The sequence below is a fragment of the Podarcis tiliguerta genome (assembly GCF_965153285.1).
Source record: "Podarcis tiliguerta genome assembly, chromosome: 7".
NCBI lineage: Eukaryota > Metazoa > Chordata > Lepidosauria > Squamata > Lacertidae > Podarcis > Podarcis tiliguerta.
In genome coordinates, this window is record NC_139540.1 from 16,540,548 (window position 1) to 16,559,743 (window position 19,196).

General features: G+C 45.5%; 1 long non-coding RNA gene across 1 annotated transcript; it reads left to right on the forward strand.

Moving 5' to 3' along the window:
• Positions 1 to 4,990: 4,990 nt before the first annotated feature.
• On the forward strand, positions 4,991 to 6,473 carry LOC310682264. Its single transcript, XR_014513826.1, has 3 exons — positions 4,991 to 5,026; positions 5,704 to 5,836; positions 5,948 to 6,473. It is a non-coding gene; the product is annotated as an uncharacterized lncRNA (long non-coding RNA).
• The last annotated feature ends 12,723 nt before the right edge of the window (positions 6,474 to 19,196 follow it).

Sequence of the window (19,196 nt, forward strand, 5' to 3'; positions counted from 1 at the left end):
GGCAACAATCAGCCGGCGGTGTCATGGTCCTACGACAGGACAGCCGGTGGGTCTCCTCCACCAGGGGTGGCAGTTATTCATAAAATCCTGCTACGTGTCAGGGACTGGGCAGAGGAGGAATGGTGGAGACTGCCTCCCCATCCTGACCCTTCCGGGGAGGAGGAAGAGGAAGACGGTACAGTGAGCCAACAGTGTGACGCGGCAGCTAAAAAAGCCAATGCAATTATGGGCTGCATCAATAGGAGTATAGCATCTAGATCAAGGGAAGTAATAGTGCCACTGTATTCTGCTCTGGTCAGACCTCACCTGGAGTACTGTGTCCAGTTCTGGGCACCACTGACAAACTGGAACGTGTCCAGAGGAGGGCAACCAAAATGGTCAAAGGCCTGGAAATGATGCCTTATGAGGAACGGCTAAGGGAGCTGGGCATGTTTAGCCTGGAGAAGAGGAGGTTAAGGGGTGATATGATAGTCATGTTCAAAGATATAAAAGGATGTCACATAGAGGAGGGAGAAAGGTTGTTTTCTGCTGTTCCAGAGAAGCGGACACGGAGCAATGGATCCAAACTACAAGAAAGAAGATTCCACCTAAACATTAGGAAGAACTTCCTGACAGTAAGAGCTGTTCGACAGTGGAATTTGCTGCCAAGGAGTGTGGTGGAGTCTCCTTCTTTGGAGGTCTTTAAGCAGAGGCTTGACAACCATATGTCAGGAGTGCTCTGATGGTGTTTCCTGCTTGGCAGGGGGTTGGACTCGATGGCCCTTGTGGTCTCTTCCAACTCTATGATTCTATGATTCTATGGTGCCTTGGGTTACATATGCTTTAGGTTACAGACGCTTCAGGTTACAGACTCCGCTAACCCAGGAATAGTACCTCAGGTTAAGAACTTTGCTTCAGGATGAGAATAGAAATCGTGCGGCGGCAGCGGGAGGCCCCATTAGCTAAAGTGGTACCTCAGGTTAAGAACAGTTGCAGGTTAAGAAGGGACCTCCAGAACGAATTAAGTTCTTAACCAGAGGTACCCCTGTATTGATATACAACAGTGGTTTGTTGAGGTCACAGCTCAGAGTCAGATGGGGGGGGGGGAAGTTGGGAAATAATGGGAGAGAAGGAGGAGGCAGAGTCGGAGCAGCTGGCTGACACGTTATCACTAGAAAGCATCCCAAGAACCCGGCGAGCCTTAAAAGTAGGAGAGCAAAGGTCTGAGAAGCAAAGGACCCTCAGCGCCACCGATAGAAGAGATCACGAATGAAGAAGGGGAGTGGAGATTTACTCAGGACAACGCCATTATTCCAAGAGGCTGCATTCCCAAGCCCCTCTCTGTAAATATTGAATAAAAGCAGATGGTAAGGACTTTTCCTTGTCTTATCTGTTCCTGGCAACCTACCGTGAGGGTTGGTTCCTCAGCCGCCTGACACTAAGTGTCCCTCATCTGCAGTTCAGGGCAGAAAAAGCTTCCACGTTTTCTGTCTTCCTCCTTGAAATCCACAGCCAACGGGGAGGGCCCAGAGATGTTTCTGCTGCTGGCAGTTGCCTTCCTGGCCGAAGGCAGATGGTACCTTTGAGGGTACCCCTTCTGCAAGGGAATGAGCGCAGCCAGACAGCCGCAGATATACACGCAGCAGAATAGGGTGCTCGAGGGGCTAATGGTGGGAGGCTGCCCCACGTTCTTACTCCTCCACCTCCTTAAGCAAGTAGCATAAAGGAGCATTAAGTTTAAATTAATTGAGAAACCAAGGCAACACCTCTTCCCATCCCACCTGTTGTGAAGCTCGACAACTTTGGGGGGGGGGGTGTCAGCAATTTGACTTTTTGAAATATGGCAAGCCTAGCTTTACCCTCTTCTCTAACCAAATCTAAAACACAGTAACACAGAAACATATTGTTTTTACTGATTGGTTACATATTACCCTAGCAAAACCTCCATTATCTAAACTTTTTGTTGTCCTAAGACAGGGGTCAGCAAACTTTTTCAGCAGGGGGCCGGTCCACTGTCCCTCAGACCTTGTGGGGGGCCAGACTATATTGGGGGGGGGGGCGAATGAATTCCTATGCCCCACAAATAACCCAGTGCTTTTAAATAAAAGCACACATTCTACTCATGTTAAAACACCAGGCAGGCCCCACAAATAACCCAGAGATGCATTTTAAATAAAAGGACATATTCTCTCTAGGGTTGCAACCCTAGGAAGGCTTGGACACAGCTGACCCTATTGATTTCAGTTGAGTTTCGTCATAGCTAAGGACCAAACTCTGATGACTGCCCAACAGCTAAATATATTTTTTTCCTCCGTAAACAACTACAGGCAAGGGGACTCTCATTCTTATTGGGGAAGCAGATTGTTATTTTCATTAGTCATTAGACGACAACTTTGAAACCAAAACCTACCCTTAGGGTAGACTTGGAAATTGATACCTGTGTGTAACCACAACCCAAGGGGGAAAGGAAGCAACAGAGTTGCGCCATAGGGCTCAGTGCTCTGATATTCCAGAGAAGACCAGTTACAGCAAAGCTGGGCAATCTGGTGGACCTCAGCTCTCATCATTCTTGACCATTGGCCATTGTGGCTGGACTCATGGGAACAACCTCTGGAGCGTACCACACTGGCTGTTCCTGTCCTGCAGGATGTGAAAAGGGATAGCACAAAATCATTGTGATTTAGCAGTTGTTGCTGATGGAGGAGCATTTCAAAGTCTGGGAGTGAAGATGCACCCACCTCCTTGACAGAGGACCACAAGATAGTGTGTAGGATAGTGCGCACCCCGGAAATGATCTCTTTTAGCTTCTGCCTTCTGGAAGAAGGTACAGGGTTATAAAGACTAGGACTAGCCGCCTGAGAAACAGTTTCTGTCCAAATGCGATTTTGGTTTTAAACGCAGTGTAAAGAGTCTCTATGGGACGTGGGTGGCACTGTGGGTTAAACCACAGAGCCTAGGACTTGCCAATCAGAAGGTCGGCGGTTCGAATCCCCGCGACGGGGTGAGCTCCCGTTGCTCGGTCCCAGCTCCTGCCAACCTAGCAGTTTGAAATCACGTCAAAGTGCAAGTAGATAAATAGGTACCGCTCCAGCGGGAAGGTAAACGGCATTTCCGTGAACTGCTCTGGTTCGCCAGTAGTGGCTTAGTCATGCTGGCCACAAGACCCAGAAGCTGTACGCCGGCTCCCTCAGCCAATAAAGCAAGATGAGCACCGCAACCCCAGAGTTGGCCACGACTGAACCTAATGGTCAGGGGTCCCTTTACCCTTTACCTTTGTGGGAGTATATTGTATTTAAAAATGGGGTGTGAGAGTTTTTAGGGGACTAACCAGGTTGGGACAGCTGGGGTAGCAGGCTTGTTGGTTTTTGAATGTCTTATGTAGATTTTTCAATTTCGTCGTTCTGTATGGGACAATGACAATAAAGATTATTGTATCGTAAGCAGCACTTTGGTTTGCCTAGGACTCCTCCCCACAGAAATGTCCCAACCCAGTCGCAAAATGCCATGTCCTTTGGATGGATTTTTGGCTTTCATGCTGCAGCGATATGGAATGCCTGTCTGCTGCACTCTGCATGAGGAGGAAGAACGGGAGCTGTCTAACTACAAGCTGTCAATCCTGCCAGCCGTTGCCATTTGCAGAATAGCTGACAGGAGACCAGATAAAAGTTTTATATATATTTCAAATGTAACATGAGCAAGAGCTTAAAATCTGTCAGCTCAAGCTGGCTGATGTGGCTGGGGAATCTGGCATTGCTGCAGTTTCACATGCTCATCAGCTTCAGGAACAGAAGTTCTATTCCCCCAGAATGGAGATGGTAATTAGAGATTTGAGATATTTTTTAAAAAAAAAACCGAAGAAGCAAAAATGCTTATTAGCAAAGCAAGGAGAGTATCAGATGCTGAATAGCAGCATTGCGTGGAATAGGCATGCTAATACTTGCAGATGCTCTGGAGTTCAGATTTTGGCTAACGGGGAACATTTAAGCTTCACCCGGGCGAGATCTGATGGAATGGCAGAACCCAACCCCCTCCAGCCACTTTTAAAAACAGATAATGTTGCATTTCTGCAGTCCTACTTGTAACTGTGTTCATAAATTTGGTATCACTTTCTGACTCAATTCAAAGGATAAGGTTTGTTGTTGTTGTTTAGTCGTTTAGTCGTGTCCGACTCTGCGTGACCCCATGGACCAGAGCAGGCCAGGCACTCCTGTCTTCCACTGCCTCCCACAGTTGGGTCAAACTCATGCTGGTGGCTTCGAAAACACTGTCCAACCATCTTGTCCTCTGTCGTCCCCTTCTCCTTGTGCCCTCAATCTTTCCCAACATCAGGGTCTTTTTCAGAGAGTCTTCTCTTCTCATGAGGTGGCCAAAGTATTGGAGCCTCAGCTTCAGGATCTGTCCTTCCAGTGAGCACGCCAGGCTGATTTCCTTAAGAATGGATAGGTTTGATCTTCTTGCAGTCCATGGGACTCTCAAGAGTCTCCTCCAGCACCATAATTCAAAAGCATCAATTCTTCGGCGATAAGCCTTCTTTATGGTCCAGCTCTCACTTCCATACATCACTACTGGGAAAACCATAGCTTTAACTATACGGACCTTGTCAGCAAGGTGATGTCTCTGCTTTTTAACATGCTGTCTAGGTTTGTCATTGCTTTTCTCCCAAGAAGCAGGTATCTTTTAATTTCATTTCGATGAGATTTACGCTTCATATTTTAGCGCCAAAGGTCCAGAGGGCTCACGTTTTCTCTCCAAATGAAGCGCTCTGGATGCGTTGCAATACGGAGGTCATGTCGGAACTGGCCCACCGTCATCCTGCCTGCTTTCAGGGTCTTGCACGGAAGCAATCGATTTAAAACAAAAACAAAGCAAGACAATTGGAGCAAGACAATTTTATTCTCCACCTGCCCCATCTGTCCTTTGTGTGTTTGTTAAGAAACATGCTGGGCAAATGGCTGCGAGTTCAAGGTTTGATCTGGGAGACACAGGTGTATTGCGTGGACCGTGGACTGTTGAACCCAGAGCAGAGATTCTTTGGCTCGAGTTCTTGGTGAGCCATGAAACTCATTTGACGCCTCAGCTTACCCTCACAGGGTATTGCAGATTAAATAAATGAGACAGCCTAGCCCCATCTACATCACCCTGAGTTCCCTGAAAGAAGCACAGGAGGCACAAGTTGGATGTTGTATGGTTGTCTTTGAAATTTGAATTCCAGGGCTTTCTGAAATGCTAAAATGCATTTTGGGAACACTCGTCTGGATAAACATCTTTGTGAGGTGTGTGTGATGCACTTACAACAAATGTTCACATGCTCTTGCTAGTGTCCAAATGTGGCTTCGTGCCAGAGCAAAAAGGGGATAAGGAACCATTTCCCATTAATTAATTCATTGAAAACATTTATATCCCACTCAGCTAGAAAAGTTCCCACAGTGGATAACTGATCAAGAAAAATAGCACAATCCCTGACATCAGGCGTACAATCTAAAAAAGCCACAACACAAAAAGGAAGGGGCGGGGAAGAGGGAACTGTTGGTGTATCCTGAATTCAGGATCTCAACATAAATAACATATTCCAGTTCACACCCAGCAGAGGGAGATTGGCTTGATAGGACAGGCTGTTTTATCCATAACATGCAATGGGGTTTATCTTCTAGAGAAACTTTAGTTGTTCATGTGTGATCTCTAGAAATACAGAGCCTTCATCTTTACCTTGCTTGTATTTTACAGATGCAGATACCAAATTACTGCAACATGAAAAGCATATATAAATATCAAATTTAAAGGATAGATATATATGCAGCAAAATTCTTTTTACAGCCTTTAGAGAATCAAAGTCTTGGTCTTGAAAGCAAGCTTAAAGGTAAAAAGTCTGCATCCTGTTGTTACTTCTATAGTTGAGATGAAAGAGTTTTTAATTTTATCAGGAATGTTGAAAGTTCACTGATACGGTATGTGTCTCGCATCCCTGCAGATTGATTCTTCCTTCAAAGCCAAAAACACATTTTATTCATGCATCGCTTCGTGTTTCAGCTGGAGGGGGAAATAACCAGGCAATGCCTTCTCATCAGAGAAGCCACTCATCTTTCTACAAGGCTGGTGGCCAATGGTCAGGCAGTCAACTTACTTGAAGAGATGTGCGTGCAAGGAGTCTCAAGCCAGGAGTTTTGGCACCTGGGATCAAGCCCCTCTCCCCCACTTCCTCAACCACCACTGGAGCAAATAGGAGCATCCCTCCCCGCAGTGCAAAATGCAGAACTGATTCGAGACTCCAACAGAGGGTTGAAGCTCCCTACCAGTTAAAGTCCCCAACCTCACTTTAGGATCCCAATGTGCCTTGGAGCCTCAGAAGCTGCAATTGGTGCCTTTTTTTAGTTTGATTATTAGGATGCAGGACACCAGAGATCCCGCCACTCTTGGAAGAGGGACTGTGAACGGCACTGGGTGCTGTGTGCTTCCAGGATGAAGACAAAACGGCAAACCTGCCTTGTTATTTTTGCTGTTGGATGCTGGATGTTGTTTACATAATCTTTATAGTACTGTACAGTGGTACCTCTGGTTCAGGTTACAGACGCTTCAGGTTACAGACTCCACTAGCCCAGAAATAGTACCTCGGGTTAAGAACTTTGCTTCAGGATGAGAACAGAAATCGCGCGGCGGAAGGCCCCATTAGCTAAAGTGGTACCTCAGGTTAAGAACAATTTCAGGTTACGAACGGACCTCCAGAAGGAATTAAGTTCTCAACCCGAGCTACCACTGTACTGAAATGTTTTTGTATGTTATTAGATTTGCTGTTGTGTTGTTTTGCTGTGTTGTTCTAAAATGGTTTTTGCAGTGTTTGGTTTTGAAACGCATTCCTGTTTTCTTTGAACGTTTCCCCCTCCTGTGTGGTAAGGTAAAGGTAAAGGGACCCCTTACCATTAGGTCCCGTCGTGACTGACTCTGGGGTTGCAGCGCTCATCTCGCTTTATTGGCCGAGGGAGCTAGTGTACAGCTTCCGGGTCATGTGGCTAGCATGACTAAGCCGCTTCTGGCGAACCAGAGCAGCACACGGAAATGCCGTTTACCTTCCCGCCGGAGCGGTACCTATTTATCTACTTGCACTTTGACGTGCTTTCGAACTGCTAGGTTGGCAGGAGCAGGGACCGAGCAATGGGAGCTCACCCCATCGCGGGGATTCAAACTGCCAACCTTCTGATTGGCAAGTCCTAGGCTCTGTGGTTTAACCCACAGCGCCACCCGCGTCCCCCTGTGTGGTAAAGTGGCATACAAATAAGAGGAATGGATAAGCTCTGCTTGATACCATGGGCCATAGAAGCATGGAAACATGGCCTGGCATAGAGACTGAGAAGGGGATGCAGAGGCGGAAAGCCAGTCCCATTCAGTGTTGCTTGTAGTTCACTCTTACAAAATGAGGAACAGATCTCAAAATATCTGGCTGTGGGCCTGACCTCCGCGCCAACCCCTCTTCAAATTCCTCTCAGAATTCCTAAAGTACTGAATCGTTTAAAAAATGTACACAGTGATGCTGTTTCCATCACTGGGAGAAGCATATTTCTTAGCTAATGCACAGTAATAAAGAAGGGCATGGGAAGGGGTCCTTCTGCAGCTTTTGTCTGATGACTAATAACTCCAGGCCTGGGAGAGAATTAACGGCTTAGCCAAAGCCACTCAAGGAAGACAACCTCAGTCTAGGGGTCAAGGCGTTTATTTTTTTAAAGAAACATCACATGATGGCTACTTTGAGGTTACATTTCCAAGCCAAATCTCTCAATTGCATGAAAGACGAGGAGGATTTTGTCTTTTGATTTCTCCCAGGATTATCTGGTGGTTCTGTGCTGCAAAGGAATCCTGATGTCTCGGTGGCTTCAGACCAGTCTCTGTCCAAAGCTGAGGGGGGCAGGAGGGGTCAGGTGGATGACCTCTACCTCAAATACAGTATCTCAGGATGCAGCTAGGTGTGACCATGATGTCAAGAGGTCTGTGATAGATCTCCAGCAGTTACAATCAAAAGTGAATAGCTGGGATGGGTGTGTGTGAGAGGGAGAATAAGATCTGTGATATGGAACTGGGTGATGGGGTTAAAGGTCCCCCAGTGCCATTTTCTCAATTAGCACCCCCAGAATGATCAAATAATGCTATGGGTTTTGGTGAACAGAGGTCTATCACTCTGGGTTGCCTGGTCGAAATCCTGAACTTGGCAAATGAATGTCAGTAGCCCAGGGTGCTCCATTGACGTGCTTCCATGGGTACAAATGGTTAGATGATCTTCCTTAGGCAGATGGTGCCTGCAAACAAGGGGAATATCTTTCTCTCCACCACATATAGCTAGGAATAAGCTAGCAATCTAGGGGTCTCTATGTGAATAGAACAATATCTGTGGGTTCCGAGGGAGACTAAAGCCCTAGGCAGAGTTCCCAGACACATGGAGAATTCTGAGCATGCTCAGTTAACCAAGTTTGCAAGACAAACACCCCTCCAGACCTTCCCTTTCAAGACAGGGATATCTAAAGCAGATCAGAGACATGTCAGGATATTGAGAGTGGAGCTTGTGTACCCCTCCATACATTTAAACTCCCCAAGACAGAGAACTGAGCTTGGACCCTGTAAGCCAACAGCATTTTGGCTGTTGGGTTGACACTCACTCTCTCTGAAGGGCAAGTGGGTTTGGCTGTCTGTGGGCAAGTCCGTTCTTAAACCAAAATCGTTCTTCAACCGAGGCGCGCTTTCCCTAATGAAGCCTCCCACCGCTGGTGTCCTTCCACCATTCAGATTCCATTCTTAGACTGAGGTAAAGTTCTCAAACTATTTCCGGTTTGCAGAGTTTATAAACCAAATCGTTCTTAAACCGGACTGTTCTGAAACCGAGGTACCACTGTATTGTCAAAAACAACAACAACAAAACAACAATGGTAAGGCTCCAGTGGCTTCCTTCAAAGGGAACCAAACCTTGATAACCGCTGCACTCCTAAAACACCTCACCACTTCAAAAAGTGGGATGAGCAGTAAAAATATATATATACTTGTTGCTAGGTAGGAAGAACATAATAATCTTTCTTTCTTTCTTTCTTTCTTTCTTTCTTTCTTTCTTTCTTTCTTTCTCTCTCTCTCTCTCTCTCTCTCTCTCTCTCTCTCTCTCTTTCCCCACCCATCTGGCTGGGTTTCCCCAGCCACTCTGGGCAGCTTTCGACAGAATATTAAAAACACGATAAAACATCAAATATAAAAAACTTCCCCAAAAAGGGCTGCCTTCAGAGGTCTCCTAAAAGTCAAATAGTTTATTTCCTTGACATCTGATGAGAGGATGTTCCACAGATTGTGTGCCACTACCGAGAAGGCCCTCTGCCCGGTTCCTTGTAATGTAACCTCACTTCTCGCAGGGAGGGAACCGCCAGAAAGCCCTCAGAGCTGATCTCAGGGTCCAGTCAGAACGATGGGGGGGGGGGTGGAATGCTCCTTCAGGTATACTGGGCCAAGGCCATTTAAGGCTTTAAAGGTCAGCACCAACACTTTGAATTGTGCTCGGAAACGCGCACAACAGCATCGTTCACTGCTCAAATTACAGGAAGAAGGGGCACCTATCCCTCTGTGACTCAGTGCTGGAAGCCACCGAATGGGAGGAGTGCTGTTGTGATTGTGTCCTGCTTGCTGGTTTCCCACAGGAATATCGTTGGCCACTGTGAGAATGGGATGCTGGACTAGGTGAGCCATGGGCCTGATGCGGCAGCCTCATCCTGTGTGCTTTTGACCCCTGCCACGTGCTTTAAGAAATGCTTTGGGGAAGCCATGATTTGATTCTGTTTTTGAAAGGACAGAGGGTAGAGCTTGTAGATTTCACTAAGGGCTCAACCCACCCAACCCACAGCGCCACCCAACCCACCGGGCGCGGGTGGCGCTGTGGGTTAAAGCCTCAGTGCCTAGGGCTTGCCGATCGAAAGGTCGGCGGTTCGAATCCCCGCGGCGGGGTGTGCTCCCGCTGTTCGGTCCCAGCGCCTGCCAACCTAGCAGTTCGAAAGCACCCCTGGGTGCAAGTAGATAAATAGGGACCGCTTACTAGCGGGAAGGTAAACGGTGTTTCCGTGTGCGGCTCTGGCTCGCCAGAGCAGCGATGTCACGCTGGCCACGTGACCCGGAAGTGTCTTCGGACAGCGCTGGCCCTTGGCCTCTTTGAGTGAGATGGGCACACAACCCTAGAGTCTGTCAAGACTGGCCCGTACGGGCAGGGGTACCTTTACCTTTAACCCACCCAAAAATAACTTGGAGCTGCTGTCATCTAGCAGGAAATCAGTTGTAATCACACCCACCACAGCTGCAAAGAAAATATTAAAGTCTATGTACTAATCTTTGGGGTTGGTTCCATTGTAGCCTAGCAGTGAACTTAGACTGGAGAGGTTCAGCCATGGAGTTCATTAGCTCAGTTGAGTAGAGTGTGGTGTTGATAATACCAAGATTGCAGGCCTGATCCCCAACATAGTCCTGCATTGAAGGGGGTTGGACTAGATGACCCTCAGGGCCCCTTCCAACTCTATGATTCTTGGGCCAGGCACTTTCTCTCATCTTAAAGTACTGCACAGAGTCCTGGTGCAGGGAGCTCCAGAAATGGGAGCGAGGGAGCCATCATACATCAGCTCAACTCCCTTGGGAAGAGGACAGGATAAAAATGCAATAAATGCAATAAGCAAGGAGGGCCGCTGTAAAGAACCGTGGCTATGAGAGTTATGATTTGACAGCTTTGTTGACCAGTTCTTGTGAGAAAGAATTTATTTTCCTCTTTCCCACTGGAACCTTCGAAGCGGCGCAGAATACTTAGGCCAAGTAGGAGATGGAGGTCTGAAATATGCAGTTCTTTCAGAGCAGCCACAGAGCTATGCATCCACAGCATAATAAACTCTCTCTCTCTATATATATATATGTTACTGAATATTTTCAGTGAGAAAAGAAAGCGACAGAAAAAAGAAAAAGAAATACATAAAACAGTGATACAATACGAAATATAGGCATATAAGTAATACAGTTTTTCCAAATTCAGGTAGATAGCTGTGTTGGTCTGATGCAGTTGAAATATAAAAATAAAATTAAAAAATTGTTCAGCCGCACCTTAGAGACCAACTACGTTTGTTCATGGTATAAGCTTTCGTGTGCATGCACACTAGAAGTGTACATGCACACAAAAGCTTATAGCAAGAACAAACTTAGTTGATCTCTAAGGTGCTACTGGACAATTTTTTAATTTTTTATATATTTTGACAGTTATTCCAACTAATGTAAAACTACTAACAAGACATTGAGTTTTTTTTATGAATGCATCCCAAATATCACTGTATTTATCATGCACAATCAGTGTCTAAAACAGGCATAGGCAAACTCGGCTCTCCAGATGTTTTAGGACTACAACTCCCATCATCCTTGACCACTGGTCCTGTTAGCTAGGGATGATAGGCATTGCAGTCCCAAAACATCTGGAGGGCCAAGTTTGCCTATGCCTGGTCTAAAAGCTGTCCATTCATATCTTGTGAGAGTTTTCATATCTTCCATCCATTGCTCAAAGAGGGACATGGTATTATCTTTCCAATGAATGAATATCAGTCTTTTGGTGGAAGTTAGGGTGTGGAGAGTCCATCTACACTGACCTGCTGTCATACCCCATGTCATTGGTATATGGTTTAAAATGTTATTAGTCATCAGCACAATCAACTTAAGGGGTGAGGAAAACATTCTTTGGTGCAAATGCCTCATTTCCTATTTTATTTCACCACATCTGTTTATTTTTAGGGCTGTTACCCAATCAAAGAATGTTGGGCACAAACAGCAAGCTGCGAAAAACCTCACTTGCTGTTTGTTCCGGTTCAGCATTAAAGAGCAGGTTTCCTGGGGAAAGCAGTGGGGCTTAAGAAAAACACCCAGACACAGATCAGGAAAGTGCAGGCTTATCTTGTGCCTAGAAAACATGGGGCTAAACATAAGTGTGAATGAACCCACAGTTAAACCAGGCATTACTTCCTGTGCGAAACAGAAGGACCTATTTGAAAATGGCACCCATAAGCTGCAATTTTTGTAACCACTTCTACTAAAAGTAATGAACAAATTTTTATTTGGCAGAAATGCTGTTGGATTAATTGAAAGCACGTATTAATTTTTCAAACAGCTTTTAACTGATTAAACCATTAGATTATTCAACCAAACATTGCAGCCTTGTTTTTATTATTATTATTTATTTCTGTCCTTGCATTTCGGCCTCTAACAAACCCTCCGGAAGCTGCTTATGATACAATGCTGGGAAGCAAACACACAATAAGCCATGTAATATCTAGCAATAATACTATATCTAATAACACTACTAATATATCTTTAGCTATAGGGAGGAGGTGGCTCTGTGGTCTAAACTAATGAGCCTCTTGGACTTGCCAATCGGAAGGTCGGCAGTTCAAGTCCGCGTGATAGGGTGAGCTCCCGTTGCTCTGTCCCAGCTCCTGCCAGCCTAGCAGTTCGAAAGCACACCAGCATGAGTAGATAAATAGGTACCGCTGTGGCAGGCAGGTAAATGGCGTTTCCATGTGCTTTGGCACTTGTCACGGTGTCCCGTTGCACCAGAAGTTTAGTCCTGCTGGCCACATGACCCAGAAAGCTGTCTGAGGACCAACGCTGGCTCCCTTGGCCTGAAGCGAGATGAGCACCACACCCCATAGTCAAGTTTGACTGGACTTAACCATCTGGGTGCCCTTTACCTTTACTTTACCTATACAGTCATACCTTGGAAGCCGAACAGAATCTGTTCTGGAAGTCCATTTAACTTCCAAAATGAAACCAAAGCGCGGCTTCCGATTGGCTGCAGGAAGCTCCTGCAGCCAATCGGAAGCCCCGTCGGATGTTCGGCTTCCAGAAGAACGTTCAAAAACTGGAACACTCACTTCTGGGTTTTAATCGTTCGGGAGCCGATTTGTTCGGGAGCCAAGGCATTTGAGATCTAAGGTAAGACTATGTCTTTAGCTAAAAAATCAATCTGCATCTCCCCTTTTCGCTGATGCTTCTGCCAGTACTTCTATTCCAGTTTAGCGTGATGAACTAGCTGAGTCCCACTAGTCTTCTTCAGTAGCTGCCAGGTTTTATAGAACTCTGCCAGTGTTGAGCCCCTTCAGCTTTTTTACTCAGGAAAATCTTGGCTAGATTTTACCATTTGTTGCAAATTGCCTTTTGTGGGGATGATCTCCGGTAGCCTCCGGGCAAAAATGAATCAACCGCAAAGAAGCTTGTAATTCATTTAGCAAGCGGATCTGGTAAGACACTTCATAGCCTGCCCACGCAGGACTCTTTTAGGAAAGTCTGGCTGTGGATTCCCAGTGCAATCCTATGCATGTTTACTCAGAAGTAAGCCCCACTGTCAGTTTGCAGGTGCCTACTGCTGACAGGCAATTTCAGTGAAAAGGCAGGAGGCAGAGGGAATTCGGACAACCATTTTGAAACGGCGTGTGATGCATGCTGCCAAATTTCCAATTCATCACCCTCCAAAGTTGTAAGGCTCAGCAGTTCCCCCCTCCCAGCACTTCTGAATCATCATTGACTTTATAGATTTCCCCCCTCCACCCCAGTCCTAAATCTCTTTCTCAGACTGTATCATTTTTCATTTTAGCAGATTATTATTTCTCGCGATTCCTTTTTTTGGCTTCCTGACTGAAAAGTTCAGAGTAATCCAGAAAACAAGGAGAAAAAAAGAGTTGATCAACGGCCAACTGAATTGGAACCTTTCTTTGGCTCGTTAACTTTTGTCCGCCCAAATTCTGGCATCTTACGTCCAGAGCATCTTCTCCTTCAGAAGGCAGCAACAGATTTAATATTTTAAAATGACTGGGACAGCAGTGCCTCTGAGCGTGAACAGAATACATGTTTGTCTGAAGCATTATCACCATACTCTTCAGCCAAAAAGGCTCCCAGGGTTGCTCACAAATGTTTACAGTAGTACCTCAGGTTACATACGCTTCAGGTTACAGGCTCTGCTAACCCAGAAATAGTACATCGGGTTAAAAACTTTACCTCAGGATGAGAACAGAAATCGCGTGGCGGCAGCGGGAGGCCCCATTAGCTAAAGTGGTGCTTCAGGTTAAGAACAGTTTCAGGTTAAGTACGGACCTCTGGAACGAATTAAGTACTTAACCTGAGGTACCACTGTAGTTAAAACAGGACAGTCTCTGCCCACAGGCTTGCAATCTTTTTAAAAAAGACACACAAGGGGCAAGGAACGAGGAGGGAAGAGGAAAAAAGCAAACTCAGGCACCTGTTCTTAAATAGCAGTTCAGAAAGACTTCAGGGATGGGAAGTGTCTGATGGAACTTGTCTTTCGGAAAAGCTGATAAAACGAGCCTGGCATCATGATTCCTGCCGATGGAATGAGCATGATTTTAGAGAGAAAAGTGGGGAGGAACAAATCACAGGATTCTTTGGGGCATGTGCAAAGTGCCACTTTATAAACAGCACTATATTTTTAATATGAAAACTGCTACAACTATTAACAACAACATCCTGTAAAAGCATTTGTGGTATCGTTTGAATATCTATGCCTGGAAGAAGGAAAACTCTGGTCCTAAACCTCCACTGCCCTTGTGGCTATATTCACTCATTAGAAAGGCTTCGGGAGTAAAGCCCAAGGAAAAATATGTACCTGCTGCCTTGTGGGACACCTTTGAGAGAAGAAAAGTGTTATGTACTGAGTTGAATAGGATCCAAAATGCAGCAGTCTGATTGGTCCTAGAACAATAGGACCCAGAATGCAGCAGTCTGATTGGGCCACAGGAGCCACCCAATCCAGCTCCAGGTGGAAGTGAACCCGCAACCTGATTGGCCTACAGGTGAATCCCGGAATTAGCCAATCACGTGGGGCCCATTGTGTAAAAAATGTATATAAAGCAGACATTCTGGGGGAACTTCCATTCCTCCTCACCACTATGAGCTGAATAAAGAGCATGAAATCCACTCTCGACTCTGAGTATATTTCAAAAAGGCTAAGGAATAAACCCTACACAAATCCAGAGTGGAGTCCCTAAGGCAGTTGGATGGTGTCTTGTACGACTCCTTCCAGCAATTCCTGCAGCCAAGCTGGTGCCATACGTATTGCTCTGCTTTCCTTTGGACCACATCAGCGAGGCAGAGAGTGGAGTCTTGTCGTCTCGGCAGCCCAGTGTTAAGTTGTGGGCGAACATAGCAGACGACACAGCGATTTCTCCAAAGCAGCTCTTTATTTGTAAGCTGGACAGAACTGAACAGCAAACAGCTCAGCCGGCCTGCTTTTATAGGCAGCCGGCTGTCGACAATGTAGCAACAACAACCCAGGATTTCCCGCCTAAAATAACTGATGTGGACCTGAGTGAAAACTACATACACAGTACTCCTGGTGGCCAGGGCGAGAACCTCAGTACATAACACCCAGGACCTCCATACACACTGCGCAGGCTTGTGCCCCAGAGAGATCACTTCGGTGTTGCTAATGCAGCAAAAACCACACCAGAGGCAACAGTTACAAGTTGCCAATTTCTGCAGTCTCAACAGTCGATTTTACTTCACCCCTGGAGGGGCACTCCATTGTCTCTCGAGACAGATGGATACCAACAACCTGGAAGAGCGGGGGGGGGGGGGGTTAACCAGAAACTACACCTCTCTGGGTTCTGTGATGGGAGAAAGGTGGGTTGTTATCAATGTCATAAGAATATTACATTAAAAAAATTAAACGAGAGATGTAGCTTTGAAGTGCTATGTGTCTTACAAACTTGAAATACGGTGTTTTTCGCTCTATAAGATGCACCAGACCACAAGACGCACCTAGGAGGAAAACAAGAAAAAAATATTCTGAATCTCAGAAGCCAGAACAGCAAGAGGGATCACTGTGCAGTGAAAGCAGCAATCCCTCTTGCTGTTCTGGCTTCTGGGATAGCTGCGCAGCCTGCATTTGCTCCATAAGACACACACACATTTCCCCTTACTTTTTAGGAGGGAAAAAGTGAGTCTTATAGAGCAAAAAATACGGTATATATTTGCCATAACTTGGTGGGGTTACCAAGAGCCAAATGCAATTGCCTCGGAGGCTGGATCCAGCTTATGAGCTGCCAGAGTCCCACCCTTGCTTTATTTAATACAGTTGTACTGATGTGCAGAATTTTCCAGGAACCGTTCCGTCAAGGGAAGTGGGGAAACTCATGTTAGCATATTTGTTTATCTCTATTGTTTGGCTTTGAAGTGCACTTTCCCCCTCTCTCTCCTTTTTTTTTTATTATTATTCAGCAAGACGAGCAGCTGATCTGAATCTCTCTCGGATGACACGTTGACAAAACAACAAGATTGGCTCAGGCACGAGAGCCTCTCTGCAGAATTCGGGACGGCCTTGGCAGCCAGGGAACTGCTCGCTTGTGACAACCTGCCATTTTGCTTCTCATTGTCCAAACTTCATCCTTATCTGCCAACAGTTCTTTTTCATGGATTTAGACATCCGTTGCTAGAGGGGCAACTTTCTGCAGTGCTTTTTCAGGCCTCAGCGAAAGGATGCGTCCCTCTTGAATACCATGCCCCTCTCCCCACAATCCTCAGAGAATGCTAACAAAGGATGTTTATGCAGCCTAGAAAGGCCTGGCAAGTTAAACTATTCCTTCCTTTGATCCTTTCAACTAGATTGCAAGTGTGGCTACGCTCGGTATATTCCTACTGCGTCCTTTCACTTTATTTTCCTTTCCCCCAGAAATGTGCTTCTCGCTTTCTAATCCTAAGGGATTTTCTCCTGAGCTCTGAGGCACACATACTCATAAATTATCTACTTTTTGTTAATATCTAGGGGTTTCTAGAGTATGTTAGTCATACTCATTGCAGACCTATCAACATGAATGGGCATGATTAAATTAGATCCATTAATTTCAAAGGGTCTCTTCTGAGTAGACCTTTGTTGGAGACAACCCTAGGACAGCAACCAATTAAATAATAATAATAATAATAATAAAATAATAATAATAATAATAATAATAATAAATTGTACCCCACCATCTGCCTGGATGAATTTTAATTAATTGATTATAAGGCCCTGGATACTATCTAGGGTTCTGCTGGTTCAGTTCTACTCATGGGACATTTTCTTCATCAGAAGGTGGAATGACTTCCACCGATTTCCCTTCTACCTGCAGCTCCTCATCTCCTTTGCTTTGGAGGATCAGGGGACCTCATAGAACAGCATGAGACATGGGGCCAGAGCCAACAGAGATCAGGCGTATATGGTGAAAATTCCCGTAATTCATTTTGCCAGAGGAATCCTCAGATGGATCTTAGTAGCAGCTCCCAGATGCAAATGAGAGCAGTCTTTTTCTTCACATACATCTTGTTTGGGTCCAAATTATTGGTTTTAGGATCCAAACCATTGTTCTTAGTTGATGAATCAAGTAACCAGATCAAATTTATATACAGGCAAAAACAATACTTCCGAAGCAAGAAGCATAGTTTCTTTGTTTTCAGGTGCATCGTGTTATACAGTGGTACCTCGGGTTGCATACGCTTCAGGTTACAGACGCTTCTGGTTACAGACTCCGCTAACCCAGAAATAGTACCTTAGGTTAAGAACTTTGCTTCAGGATGAGAACAGAAATCGTGCAACAGCGGCAGCAGGAGGCCCCATTAGCTAAAGTGGTGCTTCAGGTTAAGAACAATTTCAGGTTAAGAACAGACCTCCAGAAAGAATTAAGTTCTTAACCTGAGGTACCGCTGTATAGGAAAGGGTAAGAAAATGACCTGCGCAAAATAGTCAAACCAAGATGATGAAGTGTCTGGAGGCTGGGTATGTTTAGCTTGGAAAAGAGGAGACTGAGAGGAGATATGAGAGTCATCTTCAAATATATCAAGGGTTGCCTGACACATGGAAGATGGAGCAAGCTTGTTTTCTCCTGCTCTGGAAGGTAGGATTTGAACCAATGGCTTCAAGTTACAAGAAAGGAGATTCCAACTAAACACCAGGACAAACATTCTGACAGTAAGAACGGTTCAAGAATGGAACAGATTCCCTCGGGAAGTGGTGGACTCTCCTTCCTTGGAGGTTTTTAAGCAGAGATTGGATGGTCATACGCCATGGATGCTTTTGTTGAGATTCCTGCATTGCAGGGGGTTGGGCTGGATGACCCTCAGGATTTAAGGTTGCCATGGGTCCTCGTTTTCCAGGACATGTCCTCTTTTTCAAGGGTAGAGTTGTCATAGCGATCCACAGCGAAAAGGAGAAGTTGGCACACGTGTCCTCTTCTTTGCTCTTCAAAGTATGACAACCCTCTTTCTTCCACCTCTATGATTCTGTGTGAAGTAAGTCCCACTGAACTCCATGTGGAGTAAATTCACCTAGGATTGCAGCCTTAATAGACTATTTTGTCTTTCCTGCATCTTCCATCATCCAGCTTCATTGGATGACTGCAGGTTCTATTATTATGGGAGGAAAAACCATATCTCCGCCTGCTTTTTCCACGTGAGGCATAATTTTGTAGACCTCTACCATGTCTCTCTTCTTAGATTTTTCTAATCTAAAAAGCCACAGGTGTTGCAATGCAACCTTTCCTTATAGGGAAGTTGCCTTGTGATAATTTTGGTTGCCCTTTTCTGAAATATGTCTGGTTCAATGGGCCTCTTCTCCCTTTCCCTCCATACCTTTATATAGCAGTGAAGCACTCAAGTATGGGGCGAACAGGGCTATTTAATGCTTTATATCACATAAAAGGAAAGGCTTCCATGGATGAGGGAGGAAGTACCCATTTTCCTTTTCCTCAGAACACTCCTCCCCACCGGAATTATTCAACCATAAGCCCCTTGTTCCCCAAACTGGCAGTAGCCCCCATACAATCCTGTCGGGGGATAGGAACAGACAGCGAGGTTTTGTATTGCTGTTTATATCTGGATGTGAAACTGTTCTGGGAACCATTTCAGCTGAAGGGCAGCATAGTGCTCCAAATAAAAATAAGATTGAAACATGTTGTTGCAAGTCTCAGCGATTATGTGTGAAGCAGAGAGATATCAATAGCAAGCACCAAGGGGAGAGAATAAAAAAAATACCCTCGTCTGATCATCTGTAAATTGCGCAGAAGGCAGACTTGATCCCAAGACTTTTTCCACTGACAAAAACATCAAGGATGACGGAAAGCTTCTGTGAGAGCCCAATCCTACCCATGTTGACGAAAGAAGAAGTCTCATTGAGTTCGATGGGATTCATTCCCAAGTGAAGTTCT